We start from the raw sequence: 18526 nt of genomic DNA, 5'->3' as shown, positions 1-18526 counted from the left end.
AGCACCCGTCACCCTGGCAGAGCGCTGCCATCCCCATGGCTCCCGCCACGCCGGCATCAGTAACCGTAGCGCCGAACCGCTGCCAGGACGCGAAGCTCATTATTCCGCTGAGATTTGGCGACATTTGATGAGATATACTGTGATTCGGCGAGATTTGGTGAGATTTGATGAGATTTGATGAGATTTACTGCGATTCGGCGAGATTTGGTGAGATTTGATGAGATTTACTGCAATTTGGCGAGATTTGGTGAGATTTGCCAAGATTTGGTGAGATTTGCTGAGATTTGCCAGGATTTCAGATTCAAGGAGAGATCTGCTGAGGGATGGGCGGAGGACGGATCCGGGTGGGATACTGAGACCCCCCAGGATCCACCGTGGTCCGGACCCTCCCCGCGCAGCCCTGGGGCCAGACACCAGCATTACCGCATCCGTCCGGCTCTCGTGGCGTCTCCTGTTCGGCAAGACCTGCCGAGGTGTCGGGGCGAGGTGCTCGGCACCGCAGAGACCGGGGGAACGCGCCGGACCTGTTCTGCCAACCTCTCCCACCCTCTGCAAACCCCAAATCCCAGCCGGGGGACGCGCGGCGCGAGCAGGCAGCTGCCACCGATTGCCGAGCTGCCCTTGGCGCGACGCCGCGCCCTCCCCATCGTCTCTGGGGGTTTGGGCAGTCGGAGAGGAGCCGAGGGCGGCTCAGCGGCACCGAAATTGGGGTCACCCACATTTGGGTTCGTTCTGATTTTCCGAAGCTCAATTTTGCAGTTGAAATCTCTCCGTTTCATCAAACATTTCAGCATCTCATTAAATTGAATTCCCCGATCCCGGTTTTTAAGGGAAGGCATTGGGACCCCCTGTGGGGACGGGGACGGCCACCCCGACGCAGTCCCAGAGGTGTGCCCAGGAGGGCAGATGTCACCAGGACCATGTGTGAGGACCAGGGCTTTCACCCAGCGCTGTCCCACGCTGGGGACGAGCTCCGCTCTGGGGCAGGAGGTCTGTGGGGACCCCAAGATCTGGATCCCCCCCAGAGCACCCTACCTGCATGCTGGGGTGAAACCTGGGTGCTGTCAGAGCACCCACCTCCACGCTGGCAACACCTTCCTGACCACTGCTGGAAAAGGGTGCAAGGACCTCTCCTGATGGGAAGCACCAGGGTTGGGATCCCAGCTGGGGACGCAGGGTAGGAGCGGAGACCCCCACGCAGGAGACCCGGTGTGGACCGAGCCCCATGGGAGACGGGTGCTAGGACAGGTCCCAGGCTGCCTGCTGGGCCAGGCTTTGATCTCAAAGGTCCCACCAGTCCCTCTTGACTTGGGGTGGGATGTCCCATGTCAAGGGCAAGTGTGATCAGAGCAGCAGGCGGGGCTGGGCAGGATGGGGTTGACATGAGGGACAGCTGTGGCTCTCCGTCCCCAGGAGAAGCAGGGACAAGGCCAACGGTACCATCTCCTGGCCATGGGAAGGGCTGTGATGGTGGGATGAAGGCTGTGAAAGCAGGGCATGAAATGGGGGCTGTGCATTGGGAAGGACAGGGCTTGTGGCCTCCTTTGCACGGGGAGGTGTTTCACGAGGGATTTGGGGTTGTGCTGGTCCCCATGGGCATGGAATCGAGCTGCAAAGAGGGAGCCCAGTCCTGGTTTTTGGGCTGCTGGAGGTCCTTGGTGCAGGTTGGACATGGTAGTCCTTGCGCCAGCGATATCAGGAGGACGAGGTGGGGGAGCATCCAGCTCACCCCTCGTCTTAACCCAAGACTGAGATGCCTCTGGAGATGGCAGAGCAGCCAGGGTGCCCATGGTCCCTTGGCGGGGGGACTTCATGGCTCTTATCCGCTCTTCTCTTAGGCCAGCCCTGCACGACCCATCCTGGGCTCTGCACCTTGGGGTGATGGTGGTTGAGCTCAAGTGACCATGAAGAACCTGGCTGGGACCTGGCCATGCCCTTTGGGAAGTGAGGAGACCCCGCTTCGCTCGGGGAGCTTTGCTGAGAGACGAGTGCATCACAACTCGGGTATCACTGATGTTCCTTCATCACTGATAGCTTCTCTCTTCATTTAACTGCCTGTGCCTCTGTTGCTACCAAGTCCTTGTACTCTCGTGTCTTCTCTCACCACTTTTTCGGTGTTTGACTTGCGATACGTGAAGGCTTTTATCTGACCATTCAAATTACATGGGGGCTCTTCACTCCCTGCTATAACAGTCCTTAAAAAGCATTCCAGAAATGACTTGTTCAAATAATCGTCTTCGATATGTGCCCAGGCCTAATTATTTTTTTACGTTAAGGTTGACGCTTAATTAATTTCAGTTCACTGGAAAACACTCAGGCAGGACACCGTACTCTTCTGTTTTTTCCCCTGAATTTACAGGTCCACAAAAAAATACTGTTTCTTGCTGTTAGAGCTACCCAGGCAATATCTCCTCATCCAGATAAGCATTCCTAGACCTAGGTTGTGCAGCCCAGAATAAACCCAAGATTATCATGCTAACTTGGCACTGCAGGCTTAGGCTCCAGAAGCTTGAGGGTGTTTGGAGAGCTGACCCCACCTCACGTACCTCCAAGGAGCTGGACCTAGGGGTGCCTGGGATAGGGAGGGAACCCTTTCTCAAGGTTCCCCGAGGGCATCGCTCCTCCTTTCCACCTCGACGGAGGATTTCTGATGATTTGAGGACCTACTCTGAAGTTGTGTGGCTGAAGTGAAGGTCAACCCAAGAGTTTTTCTTGATGGAAGGATCAAGATCTTAATTTCTTTGCCTCTGAGATGCTGAGACTGGATTTCTGGTTTCAGTGCTGCTGAATTTCTCGGTGGCTGTAATGAGTTCCAGGTATAACTCCGCTCTTCATTTAGTCCACTGCTTTCTCAAGCACACATTTTAATGTGTTAAGCCATGGGAAGCAGTGGAAGGAGAAGAAACCTGTGCCTTCTGTCCGTAAATCAGCTTCTCCTGTAGGCAAATCAGTTTTTACAGTATAAAATACAGGATTACAGAGAGAAAGCTCACGTCTGGAGTCCTGGGACATGGGTTTTCAGGGCTGTGAGGAGTTTGGAAAACAGATGAAGATAAACATAGTTCGCAACCAGAAATATTTTGGTAACGTCACATGGTAAATAGCTCATCAAGGGACTGATTATATGTAACTTGGTGTTTGCTTATCATCTGCAGCTTGAAGGCATTCGGCCTCCTTCCCAAGGGACGCGTGTGAGTTCAGAGTCTGTGTAACGAGGAAAACACGGAATAGATAACGGGTAAAGATGGGGATATGATGTGTGTGAACATCAGGAGAAGAGCAGTGGAAGAGAAAGGGGTTCCTCAGCCTCCCTCTGTTCCTCTGGGAATGGAAAACAAATGCTGTGGATAGAATATGGAATATTTTTGTTTGTTTATTTGTTTCTAAGGAGCTTCTACTCCAACTCAGAGCAGTGAATCCACTTCTCCCACTGACAACAGGGGAGGAACAGAAAGCAGGTGAGCTCTGCCAGGAGAGGTCTCACCCGGCCGTTAAAGAGCCATGGTCGAACCCTATGAGGAATGACCTAGAGCATGCCAAGCGATGAACACATCAGGGTGGCCTCGCCATCGTTGGTGGGGTCCCCAAAAGGGCTCCCCATGCTCCGGCTGGAGGTCCGTGCACCAGCTTCCAAATTAAGTTCCTTCTTAAGTTGCATCTACTGTTTCCAACAAGGGACGAGACCAAGTCCTGGGCAGAGCACGTTATAACTCTGACACACCGCGGCCCCCTGCTTCCCGTGGTCAGATGGACCCAGAAGCAACCATCAGCCATGGACGTTATTAACAGGAACAGGCTTTTGCCACAAAAATTCAAGGCAGGCCTGGGTGCTGATAAAGCCTTGTCAGCCGCAGAGTCGATGCCACAGTGACGGGACAGGAAGGCGACAGCATCCCTCCCCATTAGCCCAAGAGAAGCGCAGATAAGAGCCATGAAGTCCTCCTTCCAAGGGACCACAGGCACTGCCATCTCCAGAGGCAGCAGGATGCCAAATCCTGATACGGAAACCTCCTGCCGTGGTGGCCATCAGCTTCTTAGAGGGTTCAGCAAACTATCCGAAAGCGGGTTTGCCGTCACCGGTCGAGCAGCAGCTCTGATGGTTGGTGTCTCTTTCATTTGTGTCCCCTGAGTGCTCCCAGCCGTCTGTCCCCCCCATGGCTGTGAGAGTGGGTGGATTCAGTTCTGTTTAATAAAAATAACACTTTCCTCCTGCCCCCGGAGGCCTCGCCCAGCAGGGGCGGAGGAAGGGTCGAAGCTGTGCCTCAGCTGTGCGTTATTTGGCACAGCCGCACCCCGGCGGCGGGCACGGGGCTGGACCACTCCAGCCAGGGCACCTTCGCAAGTCCTCCGGTGTCGGCATGTGCTGGAGGAGAGCAGCCCCCAGCCCAGCTTCAACAGGAGGTGGGTTTTCACAGAATCACAGGATGGCTGAGGTTGGGAGGAACCTCGGGAGGTCACCTGGTCCATCCCCCTGCTCCAGCAGGGCCACCTAGAGCAGGCTGCCCAGGACCATGCCTAGGCAGTTTTTTTAATATCTCCAAGGATGGAGATTGCACAACCTCCCTGGGCAACCTGTGCCAGTGCTCCATCACCAGTGAAAAAGTGTTTCCTGAGGTTCAGATGGAACCTCCTGTGTTTCAGTTGGTGCCCATGGCCTCTGGGCACCACTGAGAAGAGCCTGGCTCCATCCTCTCTGCACCCTTCCTTCAGGTATTTATGCGTATTGATGAGATCCCCCCGAGCCTTCGCTTCTCTTGACTAAACCGTCCCAGCTCTCTCAGCCTTTCCTCATAGGCAAGGCGCTCCAGTCCCTCCATCATCCTCCACTGAACTCTCTCCAGTGTCTGTCCTGTACTGGGGACCCCAGAACATGACGGAGTCCTCCAGGCGTGGCCTCACCAGTGCCGAGTAAGGGGAAGAATCACCTCCCTCCACCTGCTGGCAATACCTTGTCTAATGCAGCCCAGGACACCATTCACCTTCTTTGCAGCCTGGTGTCCACCAGGACCCCCAGGCCACGCTCCTTCCCAGCTGGCTGTCCCCCAGCACATACTGGTGCCTGGGCTTGTTCTTCCCCAGGGGCAGGGCTGTGCACTTCTTGTTGAAGGAGAGGGGCTCCCAAACACCCATTTCTGCCCAAGCTGCCTCCTTAGGAGCAGGGTGGAGGTCACACAGCACTTTCTGGGCTCCTTCCAGCCCTGCTGCTACCAGAATTGGCCCAGAAATGGAGAGACCAGGGTCCCCAGGACTCATCCTGGCTCCTCCTGCCTGTGGGCTCAGGACACGATGCCAACCCCCTCAGTGATGAGGGAAGACTCTTCCAAACAAGGGCCACCAAGGGCTGCTGCTAGAGCCATCCCCACTCAGTCCCTGTCCCCAGGGCCAGCATCTCTCCTGGAGAAGACAAGCATGGTGGCCCGGGTGGAGGGAGAGCCTGGTGCCAGCTCCCAAAGGGTGGGCAGCTCTTTTTCACTCCTCCCTGTGATTTTTTGGGGAAAAAGGAGCAGCACAGGGAGTGCAGATATCCTCGGTGCTTTATTGGTGGCAGCTCAAGCCCAGGCGGCCGTGCAGCCAGGAGCACTGGTTCCTTGCTGGGGACAGCAGGTCCCACACCAGCACCGTGGGACGCCAGAGCTCACCCATGGGCGAGGAGCCCTGGGGCCTGGGTCACCGTGTGAGCTGCTGGAGGAGGTTTCATCCCCATCACTCCCTGCTCCTCTCTCACCAGCTGCTCTAGGTGGTCCAGGGCTGGGGTGGCATGGCCACACTGACGCTGCTCTCTGCCTCCCCTGCGGCCGCAGCGCTCCCACCTTCCTCCTCCTCTTGGTCCGTCAGCAGCTCCGAGAAGCTGGCACCTTGTTGAGGCAGAGACCTGGAGGCTTGGTCCTCCTCCGGGCTGCGGCCCAGGTCTGCGGGCAGATGGACAGAGGGAAGGGTGAGGAGCTGGCTGAGTTCAACCACCCTCCTCTGCTGGAGGAACACGTGTGGCACCCGTGGGCCAGGTCCCATGGGGATCAGCTCTGGATCACGCACAGATCCCAGCCCTGCAGAGCGGGATGTGCCTGTTCTAAGGCTGCATCAGAGATGGCCCCTTGGGGATGAGGATGGAGAGGACTTTGGGGCACCGAAAGGGGCCCGGAGCAGGAATGCCACAGCGGGGACATGCCCGGGTGCTTGGTGGCACCAGGGCAGGTTGGAGCAAAGGTGGGAGAAGCTGCCCAGGAACAGGAACTGGGGGTGACAAAGCAGAGAGAAGTGGCTTGGTGGGGTGCGCTGGGGATGATGCTGCAGGGGCCATCACCTTCCTCATCCTGAGCCTCTGACGCTTTCCTCTCCAGGCCCTGGGACAGCAGGGTCAACCTGTTGAGGGCCAGCAGAGCTTTGCCTGTTTTCTGGAGAGGAGAGAAGAGAAGGAGCACTGAGCCCCACCAGAGCCATCCCTGTCCCCGTGTCCTCATCTTTCCCCCAGGTACCTGCCACTTCCGACGGGTCAGGAACTGCTTGATCCTCTCCTTTGACAGCGCCTTGGTGCTGCTGGGCTGGGGCTGCTGCAGCCAGGGGTGCAGCAGAGCCCCTGCGCTGGAGAGCCGGTGGCTGGGGGCAGAGGGGGCAGTCATGAGGGGGCTTCTCCACCGTCAGATGCTGGCATGGCCTCACGGAGCATCCCCTCCATCAACTGCATTCAGCGCTTTGCCCTGCCCATCCCCTTGGCACCCCAAAACCCAGCCCAGCTCCAGCTCAGCACCCCACAGCCACCCCCAGGTCCTACCGGGGGTCCTTCTGCAGCAGTTGGCTGATTAAGTCCTTGGCTTGCTGGGAGATCTCTGAGAAGGTCTCCTCCTCAAAGTCCCACTGGGCAGCTGTGACGTTGCTCAGCGTCTCCATGTCGTTGTCCCCCTGGAAGGGGGACTCCCCGCTCAGCCTGGGGAGGTGACGCAAGGACATCAGTGACAGCTCAGCACCCTCCAGCCCGCCCTGCTGCTCCCAGGAGGCCACTCACAGGATGTAGCAGATGACACCAACGCTCCACATGTCCGTGGAGAAGCCCACGGGCTCAAAGGCGACCACTTCTGGAGCCATGAACTCAGGGGTGCCGTGCATCACCTTCACGGGGGTGTCTGGAGCTGCAGAGAAGATGCACGGGGCCGATGTGCAGCCGGGATCTCCCCGGGGCAGCCCAGCTGCACGCCAACACATGCCAGGCGGATGAGCCCCTGCATCCAGGCAGAGCTGCCGCCCTCCAGGACCCATCGCAGGTCTTGGTGTTCTCCTAGAGCATCCCTGGGTGCCAGGCACCCACAGGCACAGGGGTCTTGGGGGTCTCCACTTTGGAGGCAGGGCTGGGGACATGCAGGTTTCCCCAGAGCATCTTACAGTGACCAGGAAGGGCCCTGATGTGGTGCCACAGGGCTGCCCGTTCCAAAGGCACGGGCAGAAGGATGCCAAGCTCCTTGCTGACATGCCCAGCCGGATCATGTCCCTGTGACGGTGACAGTCTCTGCCCTGGTGCCCCAGGACCCCCCTCCTTGCTCACCCAGCTTCCGCGCCAAGCCAAAGTCGATGATCTTGAGCCAGTGGCTGCCGGGGCTGACGCAGACGATGTTCTCGGGTTTGAGGTCGAGGTGGACGATGGCCTGGCCGTGCATGAACTGCAGCCCCTCCAGGATCTGCTGCATGTACTGGGCGCTGCTGGGCTCTGTGTGCTCAAAGTCATCGTCCACGATGCGCTCAAAGAGCTCCCCACCTGCCACGCTGGGGGAGGACAAGGTGCTGGGGACCCCGCTGGGGTCTACCAGCCCCGAGGAGGAGAAGCCCCACCAGGGAACCTGCACTCAGCGCTCTGGGAGGATCTCGCCACCCGGATCTCCAGGGTCTGCAGGTTCCCCATCCATCCTATGACCCATGCCAGCACCCCACGGTGCAGGGACCCCTCCCCACCTTCAGTGCTCTTCCTTGCAGGGTCCAGCACTGTCCCCACCACCCCTAAACTTGACTCTGCCCCCACTCACTACTCCATCACCATCACCAGCTCGGCGGGGCCCTGGAAGGCGGCGAGGCACTGCACGAGGCGTGGGTGATGCAGCAGGTTCATGAGCTCCACCTCAGCCCGAGCCGCCTGCTTCTCTTTAGCTGTCCGCGTCCGGAAATATTTCCCAGCCCGGATTTTGCCGGTGGCTTTTTCCTGCAGCCGGTACACCGTCCCAAATTTTCCCCTGGGACAGAGCCAAGGATGAGGGATGGAGGAGCCATCACCACCCTGCATCCCACCCATAGCTGCGCATGGACAGCCATGGCCCATCCCCAAGCAGCGGGGACGTGGGACCTCCACTTACTCTCCCAGCTTCTCCAGCTGCGCGTACGCGTCTGAAACCTTCTCCTGGCTGTTGATGACCACATCGCGGTATTCAAAGGTCTCCTCACTGCCTGGGAGGGATGGAGCAGAGTGGTCCATGCATGGATCCCTCAGGCTTTGGGGACCACCCGCCTGCGCTTCCCCTCCAGTGCTTATCTTTGTGCCCCCCCAGCTCCATCCACATCCGACCGCCCTCCCCACACAGTGTGGATGGGACCTGGGGGGGACATGGGGACAGGGGGTACTGCTACAGGAGCTCCTGGAGCAGCCCAGAACCCTGCAAATCAGGGTCGGGGGCAAAAGGTGCTTTTAGGTTCAAAAATCCAAGCAAACTGGGGCCATTAAACAGGATGGGATGGAGATTGGTGCTGATGGGGGGCATGGGGGGGCACACCAGCGCTGGGATCCCTGTGCAAATCCTGTGCCTCCCCAGGACAGGCGGAGGGCTCAGCCGTACCTTCTGCCTGGGACATGGTGGTGCCACCAGCTCCTCGCCGGGTGCCAGCGCAGTCAGGACGGGGGCTGGATGCGGCCCCGAGGCTCCCAGCAGCCCTGCGCTGGGGTGCGGGTGCTGAGGCAGGCGATGTCTGCGTGTCTGCTCCAGCTGCTCCCCGGAGTCCTGCACCTTCTCCCTGCCACGGGAGACCACCAGCATCTCTTCACCTCCACCCGACCTCATCCTACCCGAGAGCTGACATCTTGATGGACCCAAAGAGACCCAGTAAGGGGCCAAACTCGATTTTAAAGCAAGATCCCTCTCCTCAAATGGGGACAACCGCTCTCCAGCAACAACTTAGGCTCAAAGCCACCGTTTTTCTCATGCCCTGTCTTGCATCAGCCAGGAAATCCCCAGGAAAAGCCACGTTTCTAGGGCGAAGGACTTGTTTCCTTATGCACGCCCCCTCCCCGCTCCATCCACGCGAAGGCTGGGAGGACAGGGCGATGATGCCCAAGGGTGCTGGGTGGCAGCACCCAAGCCCCAAGCCAAGAGCCACAGCACTGACCTGTCACCGTCCAGTCCCAGGCCACCAGCAGGTCCCTGAGCCTTCCCGGTCACTGCAGAGCCACCCGGGAGCTGGAAGGGGTAGGAAAGGACGATGCTGGGGGGTCAAGGACCGCTGGGGCCACACATATGGGGATGTCTCGGGGCTGCCTCCGGGCACAGCCGGGAACATCCCTCCTGCTCCGGTGCTGGGAACTGCCCCGGCTCTCCCCTCCCTTTCCTTCCCAGCGGAATGTTTCCGGACTTGGGGGTAAACAACCACCAGCATCATCACTGAGCCCTCCCCAAACTGTGGCCAGCACTGCGGTCCCACACCCCCCAACACCCCATTTAGCACCGTGCAGGGTCACGGGTCTGCAACGCAGGGGTCTTGGCCAGAGAAATCCCAAGGGGGGGTCTGCAGAGACCTGACACACCTCATCGCATCGCAGAGAGCTCAGCCCTTCCAGCAATATCCAGACCTTGGAGCCTTTCAGGAGCTAAATCCACCGGCAGCCCAGCCCCGGGGCACACCTCCGCCTCCTTCCCCACCCATGGGTGGGTTCCCGCACTGGGGCTGAGCACCCACACCTGCTCCCCTGTTCCCAGCTCCGCCTGCAGCCAATATCCCACCGGAGCCATCGCTCTCCCTGAAACCCATCCTGGGCTTCGGCCTTCCCCGGGTGAGCTCGGCTCCAGGTTCAGGGAGGCTGGGATGAGGGTGAATGGGGTGTTGCAAAACTCCTCCAGGCCTCTGAGCCCAGCGGTTTGGAGGAAAAATGGGATTTTCCAGCCCTTATCCCCCAAAAGCGGGTCTGTGCAGCCACTCTGGCAGCTGGCGTGCTGCCGTGCCTCAGTTTCCCCTGCTTTAAAATGGGAATAACACCGTGATTTCCTCCCAGAGCTGACTCCAGACCCAGGGCTGGGGCAGCGGCACCACGCGGGGGGATCCATTCTCCCCGGGGAGCCCCGTGTCACCGCATCGCCCCAAGCGGAGGGGATGTCACCCTGGTGTTACCTGCCGTCCGAAGCCAGGTCTTGCAGGCGATTTGGGGCTCTGTCAGCGCTGGCAGACATGTCACCGCCGCTGCTCCCGTGCTCGGCACAAAGTCCACGGCCACCGGCAGGGTGTCGGCGACAAATGTCCCCAGCGCCAGGGCGGTGGCAGGGCCACCACGACCTCGCTGCTCGCCCGTCCCCGTGACCTTGCCACCGGCGGGGCAGAGCCACGGGATGGGGGTGCCGTGGCCGGGGGGTTCCCGCCGGTGCCCCGTGGGCGAGGGACGCAGTGGATGCTCCCGGCTCGGCGATGCCGTCAGCGCGCCGGGTTCGACCCTGCTGGGATATCGACTGCCGCAGCTGGGGACGCCGGGGACAGGAGTAGGACACGGCGATGGCCTGTCTGGGGACATGCAGCGGGGTGGCGATGGAGCAGGCAAGGGGGGACGGAGACCTGGCTGGGGTGATGTCTGGCACCGCTGGCCGCAGCTCCTGACCCCGCTTGGCTCCGCGCCCCTCTCCAGGGCAGGATGAGGCCGTGCGGGCGATGCTGGGCTGCTCCCAGCACAGGGAGAGGCAGGATGCGGCCCAGGCGTGCGAGGGATCCCAGCAGCCACTTGATGTCAGTGTTGGCCTGATGCTCGTCCCAGTGACGAGCAGCAAAAATGAGCAGAAAAAGGCCAGGAGGGGAAAAAAGATTTGGGGTCTGGGAGGACCTGTGGAGGGGTGGCAGCACCGCCATCCCCGCGAGGACAGGCCAGGATCCAGCGCTTAGCTGGAGGGCGAATCCCTTGGGAGCGGCTTCCCAGCCCCATCCCACCCCTCCAGGACCAGCCCGGATGGAGAGTCGCATCCGTGGGACAACCCTCTGCCACCAGCCCGGGGTCCCTGGGGACGCCATGGGGCACCGGGGTGAGCTCACACAGTGACGGGCCACCGCCCTGGGCACCATCCAGATTCGATTTCTTGTCACCAGCAGACATAGATATATTTTTTTCCCAGCATCCGATGAGGATAACGAGCAGCTGGGGGCCAAGCACAGGTCTGGGACAACACGGCCGTTCCCAGCTCCATCCCTCCATCGCGCCACACCAGTAGTTATCCTGCTCCCAGCCTTTAATTCCCATGGGAGCGGAGCCCGGCTCGGATGACATTTAATTTTCAAGCTCTAAACCAAATTTCCCCTCGATCTCATCTACTGGAGCATCCCCAGGAGTTTAAGATCAACAGCGGGAAAAGCCAGAAGGATTTTAAGGAGTGAGGGTAAACGAGGCAATCCAGGGATGGACGAACAGATCCATCCACCGTTCCGGATTTTCCAGCCTTCGAAACGAACCTCGTTACCGACAGCGCTTCGTTTAACGGCCACCGGCCCCTGGCCCTTTCTTGCCCCTTTGCTTTCGGGTTTGGGAAGGCAGCCCGTGCAAAACGTCCAGCGGTGTGTTACCCGCCACGGACATCCTCTTCTCATGCCTTATAAAATTAATTCAATAATGAAATTAATTAATTAATTGTTAGCACTCGCACCCAGGCAGCCACGGGTTCCCGCTTGGGGGATGACGTTGTCGCCATCCGCCCGGAGGCACAGCCGGGATGGGGTTCCCAGGCGACCCCATCACCCGGGGACGCGGCACTGGGTGGGTGCGCCGGGGCCAGGCGTGTGGGGACAGGGGTGACGTGGCGATACAGAGGACATGGGGGACAGGGGTGCATGGAGGACGTGGGGACATGAGGACACAGGGGACAGGGGGGCACGTGGAGTACATGAGGGGACAAGGGACATGGGAAAACATGGAGGACATGGGGACATGGGGTGCACAGGGCACATGGGGACACATGGAGGACATGGGGTCATGGGGCGCACAGGGCACATGGGGACACATGGAGGACATGGGGTCATGGGGCGCACAGGGCACATGGGGACACATGGAGGACATGGGGACATGGGGCGCACAGGGGACATGGGGACACATGGAGGACATGGGGATGTGGGGGACACGGGGACATGGGGTGCACAGGGGACATGGGGACACATGGGGACATGGGGGACACAGGGGACATGAGGGTACATGGAGGACATGGGGACATGGGGCACATGGAGGACATGGGGTGCACAGGGGACATGGGGGCACATGGGGGACACGGGGGACGTGGGGACATGGGGGACACCATGGACATGGGGACATGGAGGGGTACTCAAAGGACATGGGGGGGACCAGGGGAACATGGAGGGGACACAGGAGAGGGGGGGACACTGGGGATGGGGGCGACATGGGAGCCACAAGGGCGCAGAGAGGCCGTGGGGGGCAGACGGGGGGACAGGGGGGACATGAGGGACACGGGGGGACATGGGGGACACGGGGGGACACAAGAGACACGGGGACACCGAGGGGGCACATGGAAGCCACAGGGGTCCTGGGAGGGTCCGGGGACACCTGGGGCACACCGAGGGGCAGCGGGGGCGGGGGGGACGCAGGGGACACCCAGGGGACGGGGGGGCGGGCGTGGGGACCCGGGGGGCACCCGTGCGCCTTCTGGGCGGGGCCGGCTGCGCGCACGCTGTGGGCGGGGCTAAGGGTTGGGGCGGGGCCAGGCCGTTGCGCAAGGCAGTGGGCGGGGCCAGAACGCCGTGCGCCGCGGTGGGCGGGGCCGTGCCGGCAGTGGGCGGGGCCAGGGAGGTGCACGGGGCGGGCTCTGGCGCCCCGCTGCGCTCGGGGCGGGTGGGAGCAGCGGGGCACTGGGAGCGCCGGGAGACGGGACTGGGAGCGCTGGGAGATGGGACTGGGAGCGCCGGGAGACGGGACTGGGAGCGCTGGGAGATGGGACTGGGAGCGCTGGGAGATGGGACTGGGAGCGCTGGGAGACGGGACTGGGAGCGCCGGGAGACGGGACTGGGAGCGCTGGGAGACGGGACTGGGAGCGCCGGGAGACGGGACTGGGAGCGCTGGGAGATGGGACTGGGAGCGCTGGGAGACGGGACTGGGAGCGCTGGCAGATGGGACTGGGAGCGCTGGCAGATGGGACTGGGAGCGCTGGGAGACGGGACTGGGAGCGCTGAGAGACGGGGACTGGGAGCTCTGGGAGACGGGACTGGGAGACAGGGACTGGGAGCGCTGGGAGATGGGACTGGGAGACAGGGACTGGGAGCACTGGGAGACGGGGACTAGGAGCGCTGGGAGACGATGGGTGCTGGGAGCCCTGGGAGACAGGGACTGGGCGTGCTGGGAGACTGGACTGGGAGCGCTGGGAGACTGGACTGGGAGTGCTGGGAGACGGGCGCTGGGAGCACTGGGAGACGGGGAGATGGGTACTAGGAGTGCTGGGAAATGGGAAGATGGGTGCTGGGAGATGAGATGGGTGCTGGGAGTGCTGGGAGATGAGGACTGGGAGTGCTGGGAGATGCGCCAGGAGATGGGCACTGGCAACACTGGGAGATGGGTGCTGGGATGCTGGGGAGATGGGTGCTAGGAGTGCTGGGATGCTGGGAACCGGGGTGCTGGGAGCTGGGGAGCTGGGATACAGATGCTGGGAGCTGGGTGCTGGGTGCTCAGGTGCTGGGAGCTGGGTGCTGGGCACCGGGGCGCTGGGTGCTGAGCACGGGGTGGCCGGGGCCGCGGTAACGGTGCGAGAGCTGTGCCGGGGGATGCTTCACATCAGCTTCGGCCTGAAGAGAGAGACAGAGCAAAGGCAACGGCACGAGGTGGCAGCGGGGTCGCAGGCTGGGCTTTCGGGTGCCCTGGGGACAGCACCGGGGGACGCGAGGGCACCCGAGGGCACCCGAGGGCAGCGTGCAGGCAGCGCAGGCAGCCTGGCCCCGGGCGAGGCGGCACATCCCGGCCACGCCGCCAGCTCCCGGTTGCCGGGAGAGGCGTGTTGGGAGCCGGGGCTGGGCTTGCGGCCGGGCCGGGGTTGCGAGGGCTGGTTGCAGACCTCGGTCGCCAGCGTCGGGCTCCCTTCGCTCCACCTCTGCCCCAGCTCCTCAAGGTTTTGCTCAAGCTCAGGCCGGTCCCAACAAGCAGCTCCCTGCCCCTTCCAGCCCAGCAGCCGCCCTGCTTCACCCGGGGCAGCGCTATCCCAAAATCCAGACCCAAAACTGCTCTGGAAGGAGACACCCACCCCCCCACACGTCACCAGTTTAAATCCAGCCTGAGGCGCTTCTTCCCCCCACAAAGCCAGCCCAGAGGCTGGGCGCAAACCCAGCCGGGTCCACCAACCCGCGGGAGGCCAGTTCGGCAAGCTCAAGGTTGTAAAAACGACATCTGATCTCCCCAAAATATTCCTGAGAGGTGCGGAAAGGGCCGCGGCACCCGAGCTTTCGGGTGGCACGAAGGGCGGGAGGACCCACGGGTGGCAGACGGGGCGACGGCTGTGCCCAGACCCGGCTGGCCGTGCTCGGCTGGGCGCCCTGGGTTGTGGAGGAGGCCAAAACACGGCTGGAAAACACCCAAATGGAAAAAAAAAAAAATCGATCTGGCGCTATAAAACCTCCGGCAGCAGCAGCTCGGGGGTCAGCACGGGGCTGGCTGCCAAATCCTCCCGCTTCTCCGCGCAGCCCTGAGCGCCCGGCACGGCCGGCACCTTGCGCCCAGGCTGTTCCTCCGGCCCGGGGAACGCCAAGCAGCTCGGGACGGGACTGCCGGCGCTTCGGCGGTGCACGGAGCACCCCTGGGAGCGGGATTGCCTCCAGCAACCCTGTGGGCCAAAAACTGAACGCGCATGGCGACCGCGCCGTCACTCGCGCTGGTAAATGTGTCGTGCGTAAGGCGAGCGAGGGGCCGGAGCTGGGCGCTGGCTGACTCGGCACACGCGTGTGTGTGTGTGGGCGGCTCAGCTGTGCCGCGACGGCTACGGGCTGAAAGATAAGTTCAGCACCCCAGAAGATGCGGGTTATCGGCACGCCAGGCTGCTGCCCGGCTCCTGCAAACCCCTCTGCGCCTCCGCCTTGCGCTCTGCTTCGGGCAGCAGCAGGCAAGGGGAGGGCAAGAGCAGGCAGGGGGGCGGCAGGAGCAGGCAGGGGGGCCCGTGACACAGACACCCGGGAAATGGGAGACGCAGGGAGCCCAACCCCGTCTGCAGGAGTTGGGGGCCATCGTGTCCTTTAGTTGCCGATGCCGTAGCTGCCAAACCCATGCTCCCAACACAGAAACCCCCCAAAAAAGGGGGAACCTCTGGCTCGGAGGGGTGGGCCGGCACCGGGAGCACACCCGACCGCTGGCTGTGAGCTCAGGGTGCGCCGAGGAGCGAGGACCGCGTCGGGGGAGCACGGCTCTGCCTCCCTCCTGTCCCCCGTGAAGATCCCAACGTCTCCCAGACGGGGAGGGGACAGGGACAAATCCCTCCAGAGGAGACGAGGGGCTGCGCCAGGGCCCCTCCTGCTCCCTGGCACCGAGTCAGCCATTGCCACTGCCGCCGCTGAGCGGGGCAAGCCCGGGCCTGGCTGCCGGCCCTGCCTGCGCCTCCCGCCACAGCCTGGTGCTGCCTCCCCGGCACGTCGGATCCCCTCTCCACGGCTGGGGCACCGACGTCGCCAGCCTCCTGCACAGCCCTCCCCGGGTCCCTGCAAAGGGGGGTTCTGCCCCCCACTGTCCCCCGAAACTACAGCAGGGCAGTACTGGGACAGGCGGAGGGGGAGAGGCCGATCTGTCCCCCTCCTCCCTGCCCAAATCCCAAGATTTGGCCCATTTTACACCTTCTCCCTTCAGGAACAGCCAGGCCATCTCCAACACTAACCCTCCAGATGGAAAACGTTCAGCACAATTAACCCCCACTCACTAAAATCATAAACAACATGGAGGGAGGGGTGTGATTCTGGCGTTTGCCAGCCCAGAAAAAAACTCTTTTGTCTTTTTATAACAGCAGAACTTGATTCAAAAAGCTTAAAGCAGCTGCGCAGGCTGATTCCCTGCATCGTTCTTCCCAAAATCACACAGGGACACAGCCTGGGCCCAGCCTGCCCCGCGCTTCCCTCCGGGAAAGGAAAGTCCAAGACGTCTGCCTTCGTATGGACAGGCTTTTTTATGCCTTTATGCAAAACGTATTGCTTATCTTTGCCTTTCATGTGTCCCGATCCCCAAAATACACACGTTATTCCCCCTTACAGACTGAAAACCCCACCAGTAACACCCACAGCTCACCCAGCGAGGCTGCTTGCAAGGAGCATTCCCGTGCCAGAGGCAAGAACGGAGGCTTTGGGAAAAATCTGAGGGAGATACTTGGAAAAGCTCCTCATCAACTTTGCTCTTTGGGTCGCTCCTCTCCTTGAGATCCAAGATGGAGCCTGGGCTCGCCCTGGGAGGAGGAGGAGAGCTGGAAATGGGCAGAGAGGCAATTTGGGGTGAGAACCGCCACCTCCGGCTCTCACCGCGCCGGCCAAAGGGGCCGCGTTCCCCACAGGGGGACGTTTCTCCTAATTGTGATCCATTTCTCCTAATTGTGGTCCGTGCCTGCTAACTGCCATCCCGGAACGGTTCTGAGGGAGGAGAGAGGCATTAAAGAGTTAAGCTCCAGCCGGTTGAAGCGGAAGGCCGGGCCTAGAGCCGGGCACCCTCCATGAGCCGGGCACCCTCCCTTGGAGCCAGGGACCCTCCTGGAGCCGCCCCCCCCCGCCCAGGCCGCTTGAGCGAGGCCTGGGCCCCCTGTGCCAGCGCCAGGCCGGGCCGGCAGCACCCGAGGCCGGATTTCAGTGTCTCTGTCCCGGCCTAAACCCTCCTCCGCGGAGCCCGACGGGCCCTGACCGCCCAACCGAGGCGCTTCCCCCTCCCGGGAGGCCGGGGAGGGCCCGCAGCGCCCGGCCCCTGCCGCCCTGCATAGGCCCCCGGTGGCATCAGGGCCGGCGGGAGGCTTCGGCTCCGGGTCCCCCCGCCCGGCGGCAGCGGCGGCAGGACCGGGGGTCGGGGTCGGGGTCCGGGCCCGGCCCCCCTCAGCCCCGGGGCGGCCCCGCCTGGCGCCATGGCAACGCGCCGCGGCCGGATGCAGCGCTCCCCGCTGCGCATGACGGGACAGCGAGTCCGCGGCCGCCCTGTCCCCGCCGCCCTGCCGCGGCGGAGGACTACAGCCCCCATAAGCCCTCGCGGCGGAGGCGCGCCCCGCCTCTTCCTCTACGAGTCTCGTTTCCATTGGCTCCGCCAAGCCGTCGCGCAGCGGCACGGAGGCGCCTGATTGGTGGAAGAGCGGCGGGGTCGAGGCGCCGGCTATGGCGGCCGAGCGGGCGGTGGGGGAGCGGCGGCCGCCATTTTGTGTGTGCGGAGGCCGGCTCCGGGCCTCGCTGCCCGCCGCGGAGGCGGGGGTGCCCGGCGCGGCGAGGCCGGTGAGCGGCCGGGGACCGGCGGGGGGGGCTCCTCCGCGGCGCCGCGGAGCCGAGCCGGCAGCGCGGGGCGGCCCGGCCGGGCCTCCCTTCCCCGGGAGCGGAGCGCGGGTCTCCCCGCCGGCCCTGAGGTGGGCGGCGGCGCCGCGCCCGCCACCGGCCGCTCCCCTCTCAGGGCTGCGGGGACGGAGGGAGCCCTGTCCCCGCCGGGAGCGCCTCGTCTGGAGCCGGCGGAGGCCCGGAGCGGCGCCGGGGCCTTGTCCGGGGGAGCCGCGGCCTCCTCCCGGGGTCTGAGTGCGCGGTGGGGCGGGGGGAGCCCCGGCCCGGCCCGGCCCGGCGCGGCCCGGCCCTCCCCGCCTCGGCCTCCGCGGGTTTTCACGTCGTGGCTCTGCTCGAAGTGGCCCCTCGGTCCGGCCTCACCTGCGACGCTGGGCGGGGGGGATGCGTGTAACATTTTTCTAGCAAAACCCGCGTTAAGCAGTATTTGAGCGCTGCCGGGCAGCAGCAGCCCCCGGTCCCGCGGGGCCGGTTTCTGACTGACCCCGGTGGGAGCAAAGTGGGGAGGAACGGCGCAGTTTTATACGGAAAGTGAAATTTGGGTTAAGAAACACGTTTCCTGGAAGGGTGAAAGCTGCTCGTTGCCATCGCACAACTCCCTTTTAATGGACGGCATCGGGGGGGAAAAATAATCCCTGGAATTTAATCCTTTGTTTCACACATTTCAGCCAAACCCCGGCCAGATTCCCAGAGGGGGATCTCCCTGGCTGGATCCAGTGGATCGCAGTTAATATGGCCTCCCCTCGCCGGCTGCCCAGGCAGCAATTACCGCCGCGGTGCTTGGGGAGACTTAAAAACAAAAGCGTTTGCCTGTCGCCGGGGCCGAAGGGGT

Source organism: Platalea leucorodia, assembly GCF_965183815.1.
Source record: "Platalea leucorodia genome assembly, chromosome: 22".
Classification (NCBI taxonomy): domain Eukaryota; kingdom Metazoa; phylum Chordata; class Aves; order Pelecaniformes; family Threskiornithidae; genus Platalea; species Platalea leucorodia.
This window is presented reverse-complemented; position numbering follows the sequence as displayed.